Below are 15,031 nucleotides of genomic sequence, written 5' to 3'. Positions count from 1 at the left end.
AATTCCCTTCGCATCAATATATCGATGCCTGTGGGGTAAACAAAAGCATTGTCAATAATTTTCCATTTCAAATGTGTTGTGATACATTCAAATGTACAAAAAATCTCTCTTATCTTCTCGTGATAGCATGACAAGCTCTTCTCTGAAGGCATCAAAAATACACGTGTTCATAATAGCGCTCAATCAGGTTTACAACTATCAAATTAACAATTGAAATTGTCTAGTTTGTTAAATCTGAAGACAGGAATAAAATCACTTGAACATATATATAGCAGAGCACGCAACAAATGGCAGTCCCTCACCAGAAATCAGCATCCGAAGGCAGTTTGCGTGAGGTGAACAAAAAAACTAATTTAATCTTCATCGCTACCGTTCGTTTTGGCGAATCAGACCAAAATAATTTCCCAACTCGAGCAGAGCAGAACTTTCCGAATGGAAAGCAGTTGTTTGAGAAAACAAAAACACAGATGCGTGATTCCAGTGAGGAAGAGCTGATTGAATTATTCAATTGATTCCAGTCAGTGCCAGTGGTGGAGTGGATTGTGGGCACACACACACACGAATAACACAAACCAGGGGCCTCATTAGGGAAGTCGAAGTGAAGCGTTTTACGTATGTATAGACTGATTAATCAAGGGTGAGAAAATGGCACTTATCTTTGAGCATGTTTTCGCAATATGAGTGATATTTACTCATATTTGAGGAAAGGTTTACTCAGTCTGTGAGTGACGTACGTTTTTGAGAATTAGCGTAAACGAACCCTAGTATGAGTTGGATTCAACGGTCGCTTGGATGAAAACAATCGTTTTGACTTCGTTCCATAATGTGACCTCAGGCTAAATGCGCCAACAAGCATTTCGTTTCTCCCTCTGTCCTCGTATCTGGGGATCGATTTGTGGTATTCTGAAATGAAAAAAGTTTCATCCCACCAAACGAGTAGCAGACAATGTATGGACAGTACGGAAAGGTGAGATTTAAGGTGTACTCCTGTTTAGTAAAAGTATTGATAAATTACAACCAGTGTATAACATTTTGAAAGCTTAACGGAAACAGGAAGAACGGACAAAGCGAAAAGAGTAATTGGAAGAAGATAAAAAACCGCAAAATTCGCACGCAAGCAGATTTAGAAATCTAAATTGGATCAAAAGCAAAATGATAAACTAATCAAGAAACAAACACAAAATGCAAGAACAAAAAATAATCATCAACTTCCATGAAAATTCACAATGAATCTCTTGAACAAATTCTTAAGTTTAAACAACATTAATCATGAATTCAAATATAATGTATAATACCTAAACGAAAATAGCAAAATCATACAATGATTGTAATCGTTCGTAGCTCGTACAAAATTGGTTGTCCGAAAATTGAATTTTCTCCAAACAAGTATCCAAAGATTGAAAATTGGTAACTTTAGTTAAATAACACCTTTTTTCCGAAAAGTTTTCATAATTTCATTGAAATGTATCTTAGTAACTTAAGAAAAAGTGTCGAATAATCGAAACAAAATAAAGTGATTACCAAACATGTGTTGACCATACTCTACTATTGCACATGCCTTAAGTGTCCGAAATATGAATCAGAACGGTATGAGTTTGACAGTTTGATAAACGAATTTACTATTAGGTTTTATATCGTCGGAGTTAACCTCAATCTGATGACAGTTCAGTGGTAATGTTAACGTGGACTTGATGTAAACCGCACTTCTGCATTGTCCACGAGCAACATCCTTTCACCACGCTGTTCCTCGACAAATTTCAAGTTAAAATTCTGAAATTTTAAAATATATTTTTTTTTTCGAAAAAACGACTGCTTGTAAACAGTACCATTTATTTATTTATTTATTTATTTATTTGGAGGGAACAGCCCTCACTAGTGGGAGCAATATTTATGATAACATAATTAACTTAATTTAAATACAGAAAACAGAAACCGTCAAGAAGCTAAAAGTGCATCTTAAGCCAAACACGGGAGATATTAAAATCAAAGCAGTTATAACATTTGTTGAAAATCTTGCACATGCTAGTTAAAGGCTCATTAGCGCCGTAGTTGTGCGAGAATCCGGGATATTGAATAAATAATAAGAACGTAAATTTACGCGTCTGATATTGACATTCAACTGCTGCAGAAGTGAACCGCAATTAATGTCCGATCGTAGGAGATCAACGATGAATATAGCCTTAAAGACGCCTCGGCGAACACTAAGTAATTGTAAGGACATCAAATAACAGCGACTTTCATAGCTAGGGAGATTGAAAGGATCACTCCAGGGTAGCCAACGAAGGGCGAAACCTACAAATCTTCGCTGAATGGCCTCAATACGATTTACCCCGTTGCTGTAAAAAGGAGCCCATACTACGGAACAGTACTCTAATGTGGAGCGCACTAACGAACAATAGAGTGTTTTTAAACAGAAAACGTCCCTAAAGTCTTTGGCGAAACGAAAAATGAATCCAAGTTGAGCTGAGTTGTGAATCAAGTAGGACGCCGAAGTATTTAATGGTAAATTTATGGCTTAATATTTGCTCCTGCAGGCTGCAAGCATAACAGATAGGTGATTTTTTCCTGGAAAACGTTATAATGGCACATTTAGAAGCATTTAATACCATCCTGTTCTTGTCTCGTGAAACAGTAAAAACGTCCAGCTGCTGCTGAAAAAACAATGCATCACTTCGATCTTTGATGACAAGGTATAGTTTGAAATCGTCAGCAGAGGACAGCTTCAGGCAACGGATCGAAAAATGAACGTCATTCATTTACAATAAAAATATGAACGGTCCCAGATGACTGCCTTTAGGTACACCAGAAGAAACAGCGAACGGTTGAGAAAAATGATCTCTAATCTTCACTGACATATGAGCGAAGCCAATCAAGAAGGGAAAACCAAGTCGCTCTAGTTTGGCCACTGCAATCTCGTGATTGATTTTATCAAAAGCAGCAGAAAGATCGGTATAGATAGCATCCACTTGATGACCTCTTTCCATCTCGCGTATGATAGATGATGTGTATTGAAGGAGATTTGTAGAGGTCGACCTCTTCGGTATAAATCCGTGTTGTTCAGTCGCGATGTAACTAGAGCATGTGTGTGTGTTTTAAATAATCTAGCACCAATAGTTCAAAAAGTTTTGAGACTGCACATAAAGCCGCTACTAATTGGACACCGACTGCTCATCGCTTTTTTTGAAGACAAGGAAAACAAACGAATCCTTCCAGCAGTCGGGAAAGATCCCAGAATCCAAAGAGAGGTTGAAGATGGATGCTAAAGGTGCGGCCAGCACTCCAATACAGTTCTTAATAACCGCGGAAGGGATTCCGTCAGAATTTTTCAAACGAAGGCTTGCTCTACGAACATTATTAGTCGAGATCGGTGGATGCGGCCCAACAGCAGAAAATACGGGAACATCACTTACGGTGGCTACGATGTGCTCGTTAAGTTAATTTTCTTTGACGAAGACACTTCTGAATTGTGACATGAACAGGTTAGCGATTCCCGTATAAGAATCTGATTCTTCTTGATCCGTATTGTACATTGTATTATTATTATTTAGCTTTATTTAGGAGGCTTTCAGCCTTAGGCTGGTTCGCCTCCAACTGTACATTGTAGAAGGTAAGCCCGATTCCTTCCGTTGATCGTTCACATGATTCCAGAAGCTCTTAGGATTTGCTTTAGAGTTTAGTTTGTAGATGGCGCTGATGGGATTGATAAAGCTGTTTGTTGAGCCGCTTGTACTGTTTGTCAACGAGGTTGTGCTTCCTCTTCGAAGCACCCGTTCGAAGTTTACAAAATGTCTTCAAGGCAGCTCGTTTGGATGACTTCAGTCGCTTGAGTCGGTGGTTGGTCCAAGGAGGGTTACTAGATATGGGTGGAGTTGTCATGGATACTAACTGGTCGATCGCATACGCGACATTATTCGAGAAAATATAAGAGGCAGCAGTCCAAGCTGATGTTTTCGAAAAAGGTTGCCATTCCCTCGAAGTCAGTCCTACGGTAGTCATACGATACACTGTCGACGGTAACCCGAAAAGTGCAAGCCTGATATAAGTGTAATGATAGCTGCAGAGGTGAATGGTGTCTACAACGTGTAACTAGTGGTTCGGGTGCCTCTTGAACCGAGCAATTAGAGGCGAGTTCACGGCTAAGGAAACATAGATCAAGCAGTCTATGATTTTCATTGGAGATCCCGTTCCGTTGCAGAAGATCAGCAGTATTGTAGCAATCTCGGAGAGATGCTACTAGTGGTGTAATATATGAGCCATTAGAGCGAGGATGAAAGAACCGTGTTTCATTCGATGACCAGTTGACTGAAGCAAGATTGAAATCACCAACAACAAGGATTTCGTCAGTCGCATTTATCTTGGATACAACCCAAAAAAGTGAATCAATGTGTTGATCGATCAACTCAGAAACGCCAAGTCGATCCGGGGGGAAAATACAACATGCAAATGGAGACCACTTTCAACGGTAGGGTAACAGGCTCCCACACCTGTTCGACACCTGAGCTATTAGGTGGATGAAGTAACCGAGAGTTAAAAGTAGAACGAACTGCTAGCAAAGACACCACCGCCGGAAGCTTTGGGGCTAGTAGCTAGAGAACGATCAGTGCGATAGACCGTCAAATCCGAACTAAATATTTACCTAGAAAGTGTGTTGCTGTTCAACCAAGTTTCGGTGAAGGCGTACATTTCGTAACAAGCATCCGAGCAGGCCAATTTGTACTCAGCTACAGTTGTATTCATGCCTCCAATGTTTTGGTAATACAGCAATATTTCAGCTCCCTGAATACTGGATGCGTTACGGTTGTCATTAGAGTCATCATGGTGGAGATTGACTGACATTGTCGAGGGACTATGTACGGATGTGTAGTGATCATTTCCTGCTTCGGCAGAACATATACAATTTGCGCAATTACCTGAGAAAACAAGCTCAGTAGCTGATTGCTACTTCCGAAGGCGAGGCTCGAATGGGGCAACGCTGTACAGCGGTGCCAGATATACAGATATGTCTGTATTTATACAGATTTTTGAAGTCTCGTACAGACCCAATACAGACTACAGACATTATACAGATATTTGAAACTTAGGCTGTGTTCCATTTGGTGAATTTTTACTTCCATTTGACACTTCGAAAATAAATTATAATGTTCGAAAATCCCTCTGTTGTTTCTCTTACGAGTTTCTAGAAGATGTTTCTCAAAATTGATTCCAGATCGATCAGAAATAAGTCTGGTACAATAGCAGGTTTATTTGAAAATTTCCATCTGTAAAATTTTAGTGCAAATTCACCAAATGGAACAGAGCCTTCAAATCTTCCAAATCCGCCATGTTTCACGCACAGTCTGACGTTTGCATATGGATCTTCTCACAGGAGTAAAGTTCTACAGAGTCGCCGTCAACGCCAATAGCCAAAATACATGTGGGAAATACGTAAACTCAAAGAATAAATCACATATCCAATGGAAAATATTCATTAGAATTTCACATAACTTTCATATGAAATCATAATTGGGAATTGCACCACAAAATCACATAAACCTTATATGTCAAAGGAAAGTGATGTATCACATAGAACTCGTGTGATAATTTGAATGTTATGTGAAATTTAAATAAATATCATTGGTTTTGTTAATGTAAAAACATTATGCACATTCCCAATGGAAACTACATGAAAACTTTTTATCGTGTAGTCATGCGGCGATATTTTCTAGTGTTCAGATAAATACAGACATATTTTTTGACTCTCATACAGACTTTTGAAAAAAATATCTGGCATCCCTGACGCTGTACCACTGAACTGTCAAAAAGGTTCAGCCGATCAAGACTGAGTTCATTCGAGACGTCACGCTGCAGAATCTAATTCGTGGGCGCTCACTCTGAGTGAACGCATTCGATCCATATAGTCGCTTATAAGGTGATCCAAGAGACGTTTCTCAGTGGAACTGACAGCTAGAAATGAAGAGTGTGTGAGTGATCTGGTGTTAATGATGCTGAATGTAAACATAAACAAAATTCATATGAGAGTGAACTGTCAGTTTTACTTTGATCTTTCAAAATTTCTTGGTAAACAAAAAAGTCAGCTGATCGCAACTGTCTCGTGGACAGCCTTATGGAGCTTTTTGACGATTAATTGGCGCACACTACTGTACCATTTAAATCGAACGAGTGCGAGCAAGAGGGAAACAGATTAGTGGGAAAACAAACCGTCAATTCATTCATGTGCGCTAGATAGAGAAAGACAATTAATCGTCAAAAAGGTCTATTGTGAGGGTCTGAAAGTTACAATTTTCGGATGCATTCACACTTTTTCGACATGATGATTAGATTTGCCGTTTGATTTGTCGAACAAAAAAGGTTTGTGTTTAATTTCACTAGTTTACAGCATTTTTGAACTCGGTAAGGTGATGACCATTTCCAATGCAAAATCCTACGCTGAATTCAATGCCGTGGTCAGAAAAAATTAAAGTAGAGCAATTTTCGAGATATACAAAAATTTCGATTTTTTGAATTTTGGACATAAGTACGATTACTAAAATGTCAATATCTTTGGAACTAGTGCACTAATTTTAAATCTTTTTTTATGAAAATGAAGCTAAATAAATTTTCTATCGTTCACTTGAATATAAGGTCTTAATTAAAAATTTAATTTTGAAGTCATTTAAAATTTTACAGCATTTTTTTATTTTTCCTGCGAATTTTCCATAAAAATCTTGTTTTAATGAACATTTTTAATGGGATAAAAAGATTCAAAAAATCATTCCATAATTTATTCTTAAAGTCCATTAAAAACTGGAGAAAATGAGCCTTTAATGGATGAAATCGGTTGGAAATTGTCGAAGTTATGAGCATTTTTGTAAAACACTTAAAAATGTTGCTGAAATACAACAGCTTTAGAGTTCCTTTTCTAGGTGTCGTTGTAAGCATCCAAATCGCATGTAAAGTTTTCATGGGAGATTCTTTTCTCTACATATCAATTTGATTAAGGCATATCAGGATTTAAAACCGAGTTGATACAAAAGAAATTTATTTAGGTTTTATTAAAAATGATTGAGAATCGAATGACTTTGTCTTCGATGTTTTGAACTTGTTTCTCGAATCAGAAACCAACAATTGTCACCCATCATTGCTTCATCCCAAAATCCTTGGTAACGGCGTTCCATCATCTTCATTTGTTGGTGAAAACGTTCGCCGTGCTCATCACTCTCGTCACCAAGATTTTCCGGGAAAAAATCCATGTGAGAATGTAGGAAATGTATCTTCAAAGACATATTCACACCTGTGTTCAGTGAAATAAAAGGATTTGAAATTAATTATATGTAACAAACACAATATTTTTGATTTATACCTATTTTCTCATAATTTTTGAGCAATTCATCGACGGTTTCCTCATAATCTGGGCTTCTGAAATTTCCTAAAAAGGTTGTGACAACACGCTGGAACGATTTCCACGCTTCTTCCTCATCTGGTGTCAAAACTGTATTGAATGCGGAATCATTGAGCAGTTTTTTGATCTGTGGGCCAACAAATACACCTTCCTTTATCTTTGCGTCAGATAAATTTGGAAATACTGATTTCAAGTACTGGAATGCCGGCCCCTCTTTTTGCAACGCTTTGACGAAATTTTTGAATAGCCCAAGTTTTATATGTAGTGGTGGAAGTATTATGCGTTCTTTTACCACAAGAGGATCATTTTTAACGTTGTCTTTACCAATTGTGAAATTATCCCGTTTTGGCCAATCTTTTCGGACGTAGTGTTCCTTACGAGCTCGACTGTCCCATTTACACAAAAAACACATATATTTTGTGTATCCCTGTTGCAATCCAGTCAACATGGCAACCACTTTAAGATCGGAACAAATTTTCCAATTGTGTTGATTGTAATTTATCAAATTGAGCAATAGAGCCATTGATTCATACGTTTCCTTCATATTAACGGCATGAGCTAATGGAATAGAAGGTTTCTCATTCCCTTGATGCAGTAAAACGGCTTTCAAGCTCAACTTGCTGCTATCGATGAATAAACGCCATTCAGCTGGATCCTATGGCTCACCAAACTCTTCAAACAAGCCGTTTACGTCATGGCAAAAACATGCCTTGTCCTTTATAGAATAATATTTGTTAAATTTCTTGTGACGATTCCTGTGACAAGAAATTTTGACCTCCTTGCTCAGCATGTTGTGTTCTTTCAAGCGTGATGCCAGCAATTCGGATTTCTCCTTCGATAAGTCGAGATCTCGCACCAAATCATTAAATTTGGATTGTGTAAACAGTTTTGGGTTTCTTTCCAATTCCACCTCGAAGTCTTCCTCGCATTCCTCCTTGAATTCCTCCTCACTTTTTGTAACGGTCGATTCAACAGAGGGCGCTCGTTTTCGCTTTGGATAAACAGGATACGGGACCGAACTTGAATGTGGAACAGGTTTTGTCATAGAAGCCACTTGTGGATACTCAACTGTTTTGTGACGTCCTTGTTGCTTAACTTTTGTCAAGCAGAAATAACAATCCGTTGCATGACAAAATGGTCGACGCCATATGGTGGGCATGTCAAAGGACAAATAGCGACTGACAGATAACAAATAAGTGAGTTAGTAAGTAAGACATTAACACTTATCAAAAATAGATGAAGTAAGATAATGTCGATCAGGAAAGAACAAAGCACTACCATGCTGTACATAAATTGTTTATATGAAAGTTATTCAAAAAATCAATTTACCTTGCGCCTGACATCCACCTAGCCGAGCACGTTTTGCACGAACTACATAATACTTTTGGAATCCACGGTTCGTCAAAGTCTCCAGGATCAATTTTAAAATAAAGTCTGTATGCAGTTTGCAACGAAGCAGTGAAATTGACCGATTTTGTAAATATATAGTTGCCACACGCGTAACAAAACTTTTGAGGATCATTTTTACACTTGAATTCACGTTTTGTCGTATACATCGTTAAGCAATGTTAAAGAATGAAAGCTGTCAAATTGAGTTGGTTGCGTTAGGTTCTCGCCGAGCGGTCTCACAAACACTAGCGTAAATTATATTGTTGAAAATATCCCATTTAATTTTGCGTGACAGCTCTGGTAGTGTTAGTGAAATGCACCGTATGCGTACACGTCCGCAGAAAGGCTTACTGGAAGTGGTGCATGAACCTAGGAGCGGGACAACGGCCAATCTTAGAACATTCAATTTCCATGATTTTACAAAAAAATTCCTAACTTCGACAATTTCCAACCGATTTCATCCATGAAAAGCTCATTTTCTCCAGTTTTTAATGGACTTTAAGAATAAATTATGGGATGATTTTTTGAATCTTTTTATCCCATTAAAAAAGTTGATTAAAACAAGATTTTTATGGAAAATTCGCAGGAAAAAAAAAATGCTGTAAATTTTTAAATGAATTCAAAATTAAATTTTTTATTAAGACATATTATTCTAGTAAACGATAGCAAATTTATTTCGCTTCACTTTCATAAAAAAGATTTTAAATTGGTGCACTAGTTGCAAAGATATTGACATTTTAGTAATCGTACTTTTGTCCAAAATTCAAAAAATCAAAATTTTTGTATATCTCAAAAATGGCCCTACTTTAATTTTTTCTGACCACGGCATTGAGTTCAGCGTAGGATTTTGCATTAGAAACGTTGGTCAACCACTAAAGTTCACACTTTTTATGTTGTTTTGTAAACTAGTGTTTTCGACTCAAAATTTCACGGATTTAAATTGCTAAAGAACGCTTGATTAGTGTTTTGATGGCATCCAGCAGCAAGGTAAACCGATTTCACTATGCAATATTGTCCTTTGTATGATTTGACTGATTTTTATGTTGGCCGAAAGATGCTGTAATGGCTTTGATCATGGCAAGGGTCAACAAAACAGCCTGTTTTATATAAGAATAAGCATGCCAGACAGTAGGTCTGAGAGCCTACTAAGATTTCTTTTAGAGCTTCAGAGTGGTTCGGAGATGTGCTGAGAAATTTGTTGAGCATCAGGGTAGTTCGTAGATCTTGAGAACAGAACTACAAAACTTCAGAAAATTTTAAAGAAATTTAAAGAATTTAACCGAAATTTGGAGATCTACTGAAAAATTGTGGAAAATCAGAAAAGCTTGTAGATATTCAATACAAAGCTACAGAGCTTTGAAAAATTTTACAGAACTTCTGAAAAAAAAAAAAAAAATCACGAGAATAGTCATAGATCTTCAGGTAAATTCAAAGGTCTTCAAGAAAGTGTGCAGATTTTATTATACACACAAATCTCAGAAATTTTAATAGATCTTCGGTGAAATTTGCAAAAGTGGATGCAGCATTTGAATGGCTCTATTTTGACTCGCCATTAGCAGTTAAATTTTCATTCTGTCCATGAGAATGCAATCTGCTCAGATTGGATCTTTAGAATTCTTTCTGATTAATTTGAGCAACGAAAAAGCATAATTCCAAATTCCAAACTGAAAGGACATAGAGGCCATCTTAAAAGGCACCACGAGCCATCAGAAAATCAATACACTAAAAAAGGAAAAATACCAAACTTTCCCGCATATTGTTGCCACAGCATCAACCGGCATGTGTTGTATGCCGGTGCCATCTTCAGATTCGAGCAATAAAGTTTGCCATAATGGGTCTGTCCGCTCGTTCCCAAAGCAGCGGGTGATACGCTGCTTGCGGTTCGATGCCTCCGTTCGGATGGCTGTCCTACTTTTTCCTCAGAAGCGAGACATCCCATTTTCCTGCAGCGGGACGGAAAGTATCCTTCTAATCACGAAACAACGAATGAGCGTAAATGAAACCTTAAGCGTAAAAAGAAAAGAAAGACGGATTGGTTTATGACACCGCCGGTTTTTTTTCTTCTCCACATTGCCATTGGTCCCTTATACTGGGTTCTCACACGGATGGCTCCCTTAGGGATAAAATCTCACGTATGTTATTACTCATTCGAAGGCTTCCTTCGTGAAGGTCAACTTCCTTGGTGAGAATCAGGGCAGTGAGGTTGAATCAGGGCATGATTTTTAATGATAATCTCGTCTTTTTTCTGGGTGTGCCTTAAGAGTGATAGCATGGAGCATCAGACAACGTGACATAACAAATTTGAGAAGATTATGGCTCTAGCAAACACTGGGTCGGAGTAAGATTTATGGTTGATTCGCTAGAACATTATTTAATGAAGATCCAAGCCTCATGTGTGTTGCTGGGCATAGGAATAAAGTAGAATTGAAAGACTGCGCACTAAACGAAAGTCATTAGTGATATGGGTTTTGTGGTGACCAGCAGTTATCATCTTCTCGTAAGTACGTGCCAATCGAGCTCAATTACCCAGACGGATAAAATCACGATGAATCGTTCCACCGCAGCCGATGAATGATGTATCGGCATCCTGTGTTTTAGATATTCATTTATGATAATTAAATGCCAGTTAAAGAATATGTTTCTTCTGTTATTCTATAATACGGTCGTTTTTTTTATTTGTACAGGCTCAATCGAATAAACTTTACAGAGCCAAATAATCATTTCCGTTATTCATTATTAATGTCGTAAATCTAAAGTTAAAGGAGTTCAACCGATTACTCGCGGTCTTCTCGAGGTTAGTGGAAGACAATTTAATGGATGTGTTTACTCCTATTCAACGTTATATCAGCTCTGAAATTATAAAATTAAGGAAAGGCATCACACGACTCACCTCCAACCCCTTAAACCAAGGATACTTCGACACCTTAGGAATGATAGAATATAGCCATCGTCCCAAACTCTCTTCCCTCCATTTATTTAGCCAGCTGGCGAGCGACTGTTGACGATAAATGAAGAAAAGTTCGTTGTAGGCGATTTTTCGATTGTAAATATCGCCTTCCATAGCGCCCACCTTTGCAAGCGAGTCCGCCTTCTCATTTTTCGGAATCGAGACTATCTTTAAAAATGAAAAAGTGATTCGGTGGAAGTGAGGCGATAGCTTCTAGCGTATAATGTATTGCCGCCAACATATTATAAATACCAAAACCAGCGTACGGATCCGGTCGTTATGTATGTTATGAACTGCTCACGTGGTTCTGTAGTCCTAACACTTGTCATAATACTTTGTGTTTCTTCCATTGCTGATTACTGAAAAACTAATTATCCTCTCAGTGGCTCTCTTCTTCAAGGTTTATCATCCATGAAAGTTTTACACTCGTGTACCAGTTTTAACTTTACACCAACCGTCAAAGCGCTGACGCAGCAAGGGGGGAGGAGCATGAGGAAAATATAAAAATGAGTTTTTATACAGAATGTGGGTGAACATTTACACTTATTCCAATACACAGTAGGCCAAGAATGACATCTAGCAGGGGAAAAATAATAACGCTCTGGGATTGCATCAGTTTCTTGGTTTCGTTAGAACTACAATTTGATGGATACAAATAGTTCATGATTTGGCCGCAAAGATGGCGCAGCGATACAAACTTTTTCATTCCGCTAGATAGAGGTCTGTTTTTTAGGGAGAAGTTGTAGAACGTACAATTTTATGAAAAATTGGCGAAGACCTAAAACCTGTACAGGTTCAAACAATTGAGATATGTGAAGTTTCATAAAGATTGGCTGGAAATCACGTTTTCAGTATTATATTTTGAATAATCTCTCACTATGTACCCGTCATTTCTAGCCTATCTGAACTGTTTAATAAATGGAAACCATAACATGGATAACGATTCCCCTAAGCGAACCCTCCCTCCGCATCCTATATCTGTTTACCGCAAATACCAAATTGCAATGGTTTGAATGTATCAATATATAACTTGCGGCAATATTCGGAAAACAATCAGATATATCCGTAACCCACTCACTTGATCAGGCTTCAGAATCATCTAGTGCGCCATACACTCCAAGTTTACTTTCTTTCAAAACTCTACCTAAATTTTAAACTTTACCCAGTGACGTCTCTTAGCAGTACTTTTTCCTCCTCAAAAACTTTAAAATCGTAATTTAGAGTCATAACAATATTCAAATAGATCCTGCTCGGTCCGAAAGGCCGCTGCTGGCTTGGATGTGTCGATCGGGACTGCCCACACCATCACGACGAAGGACCTGGGATACAAGCCGTACAAGAAACGCAAGGTTCACGGGGTAACGGAGGCTGCAACGAAGAAGAGGCTGGACAGAGCCAAACTGATACTTTCGCGGCTCGCAGCACAGTGGGGACGACGTTCTGAAAAAAAAACCGGTCAAAAGTCTTTTCTCTCCTTTATCAACGTTTTAGCAACCGGTGGAAACTAACGATTCAAAATTGGCTCACTAATTGACTAGCCTATTGGTCCCAAGCAAATTTATCAACGTACCCAATTCTAGTGAAAATTCTAGTACTACACTATGTTTGTTTTGATTCGCTATGAAAGTTTGACAGATAAAATGAGGGTTCGTGGATTTTCCTATGTTCCGAGGGGTGCATCGATTAGCTTGGGACCGAAGAGAGTACCAGAGCTGAGCCAAACAATTGAGCACGTTTCTTCGGGACCTACTAGTCTTAGAGTTACCTCTATGGTTTTAGTGCCTTGATGTGTCCAGAGAAGTTTCTTCAAATTTCATTTTGCATCTTTTGAAATATGCACCTGAATTTTTATCAAGGGGTTATTACACTTAGCAAATCTGATTTTTTGTAATTACGAGATAATGGGTTTATGTCTTCGGCAAAATTGTAGAGAATCAAATTTTAAGAAACTTTGTTCAAAACATCAAATCTCTACATATTAACCAAAGGACTCCTCAAAACTACCTTAATATCTGTTTTTGTTGCAGCTTGTTGCAGAAAGTTTTAGATAACGTAAAATACGCATTTTTTCTGAAGATACCAACTACTTTTGTTAACATCAGTGTGATTTACCGTGAATTTAGTGTAAACAGATACCAATTTTCAAAACGATTTTTTTTTTCCAAATGTGAACCAGTACTCAACGTTATTAAGTTTGTCATAGTTTAAAGTATGAGCAACATATCACAATCAGGACACTTCGCACATATCATGCTTCATATTCATCCAACTACTCCAGGAAGTGTCATCCAACTTCTCCAGAATTTCCCCCGATTTCATCTGATATCTTTCGCGAGTTTCTTCTAACTACCTCGAAAAGTTTCTTCTGATTTCCTTTGAAAGATTCTTCAGACATCTTCCGGATTTTTGATTTAACTTCATCCAGAAGATTCTTCCAACTTATCCTTCACGAGTTTCTTCCGACTACCTTGGACAGTTTATTCTGATTTACTTTGAAAGATATCCCGGTCATATTTTTAACTTCGTCCAGAACACTCTTCCAACTTATCCTGAAAGTTATTTCTGTATTCCCGGGAAAGTGTGTTAATACCACTCTGGAAGTTTATATTTTAATCTTGTTCAAGAAGTTTCATCCAACTACTCCAGGAAGTGTCTTCCGACTTCTCCAGAATTTTTCCCGATTTCGTCTGACTTCTTTTAGAAGTTTCTTCTGACTATAGTACTTTGGCCAGTTTGTAGCCGACACTGGCCGATCTAGGTTAAGCCTGCGGCTTAAGCGCCACTCCGGTAAAGGAGACCGCAGGCCACGTTGAGTTTGCCCGGATAAGACTGCCTCAGGGCGAGTCCAAGTGAAAATCTTCATAGAAAGAAGAGATCGAGCCAGCTTGACTACTACCGAATTTGATCGAGTAGAAAAACGACGTTCCACGTTAAGTTCTCCTCATCGGTAGCTTCACTTAAATTCCGCCAGAGGCGCAGCCGCAGCAAAAGAGGTACGCAACATAACAGTCAAATTCCGACTACGCGGAAGACAACAACATAATTACACGGACCCGAAACAACGTAAAAATACTTCTTCCTCTCATTCTAATATTTGATAGGACTGATCAACAACATAACATCGATTTCAAATCAAAACATTTATTTACGAACGGAAAACGGTAAGTTGATTTTTATTGTATTTAAGGTTCAATTTACTTTGATACATTTTTAAAAAAATTAAAAGCAGTTTTTTTCTACGCATTCTTTTAGATTGCAAAAAGCTCGCGTCATTTTGTGTAAAATATCAAAAGGAATCGAATAGTGCGAGCTTTTTG

At 38.0% G+C, this 15,031-nt stretch overlaps 1 protein-coding gene across 1 annotated transcript in view; it reads right to left on the bottom strand.

Moving 5' to 3' along the window:
* LOC135699225 (pyrokinin-1 receptor-like) overlaps window positions 1–13,236 on the bottom strand; it is a 322,643-nt gene extending 309,407 nt beyond the window's left edge. Inside the window, exon 1 of the mRNA XM_065219427.1 lies at window positions 13,224–13,236. The gene's annotated coding sequence lies outside the window, so the exon portion shown is untranslated. The remainder of the gene's footprint in view (window positions 1–13,223) is intronic.
* Between the last annotated feature and the right edge of the window lie 1,795 nt (window positions 13,237–15,031).

Source organism: Ochlerotatus camptorhynchus, unplaced genomic scaffold (assembly GCF_037179485.1).
Source record: "Ochlerotatus camptorhynchus isolate MF236.1 unplaced genomic scaffold, CSIRO-AGI_Acam_v1.1 ptg000104l, whole genome shotgun sequence".
NCBI classification, from domain to species: domain Eukaryota; kingdom Metazoa; phylum Arthropoda; class Insecta; order Diptera; family Culicidae; genus Ochlerotatus; species Ochlerotatus camptorhynchus.
The sequence above is the reverse complement of the archived record's forward strand: the minus strand, read 5'-3'. Positions and strand labels throughout refer to the sequence as shown.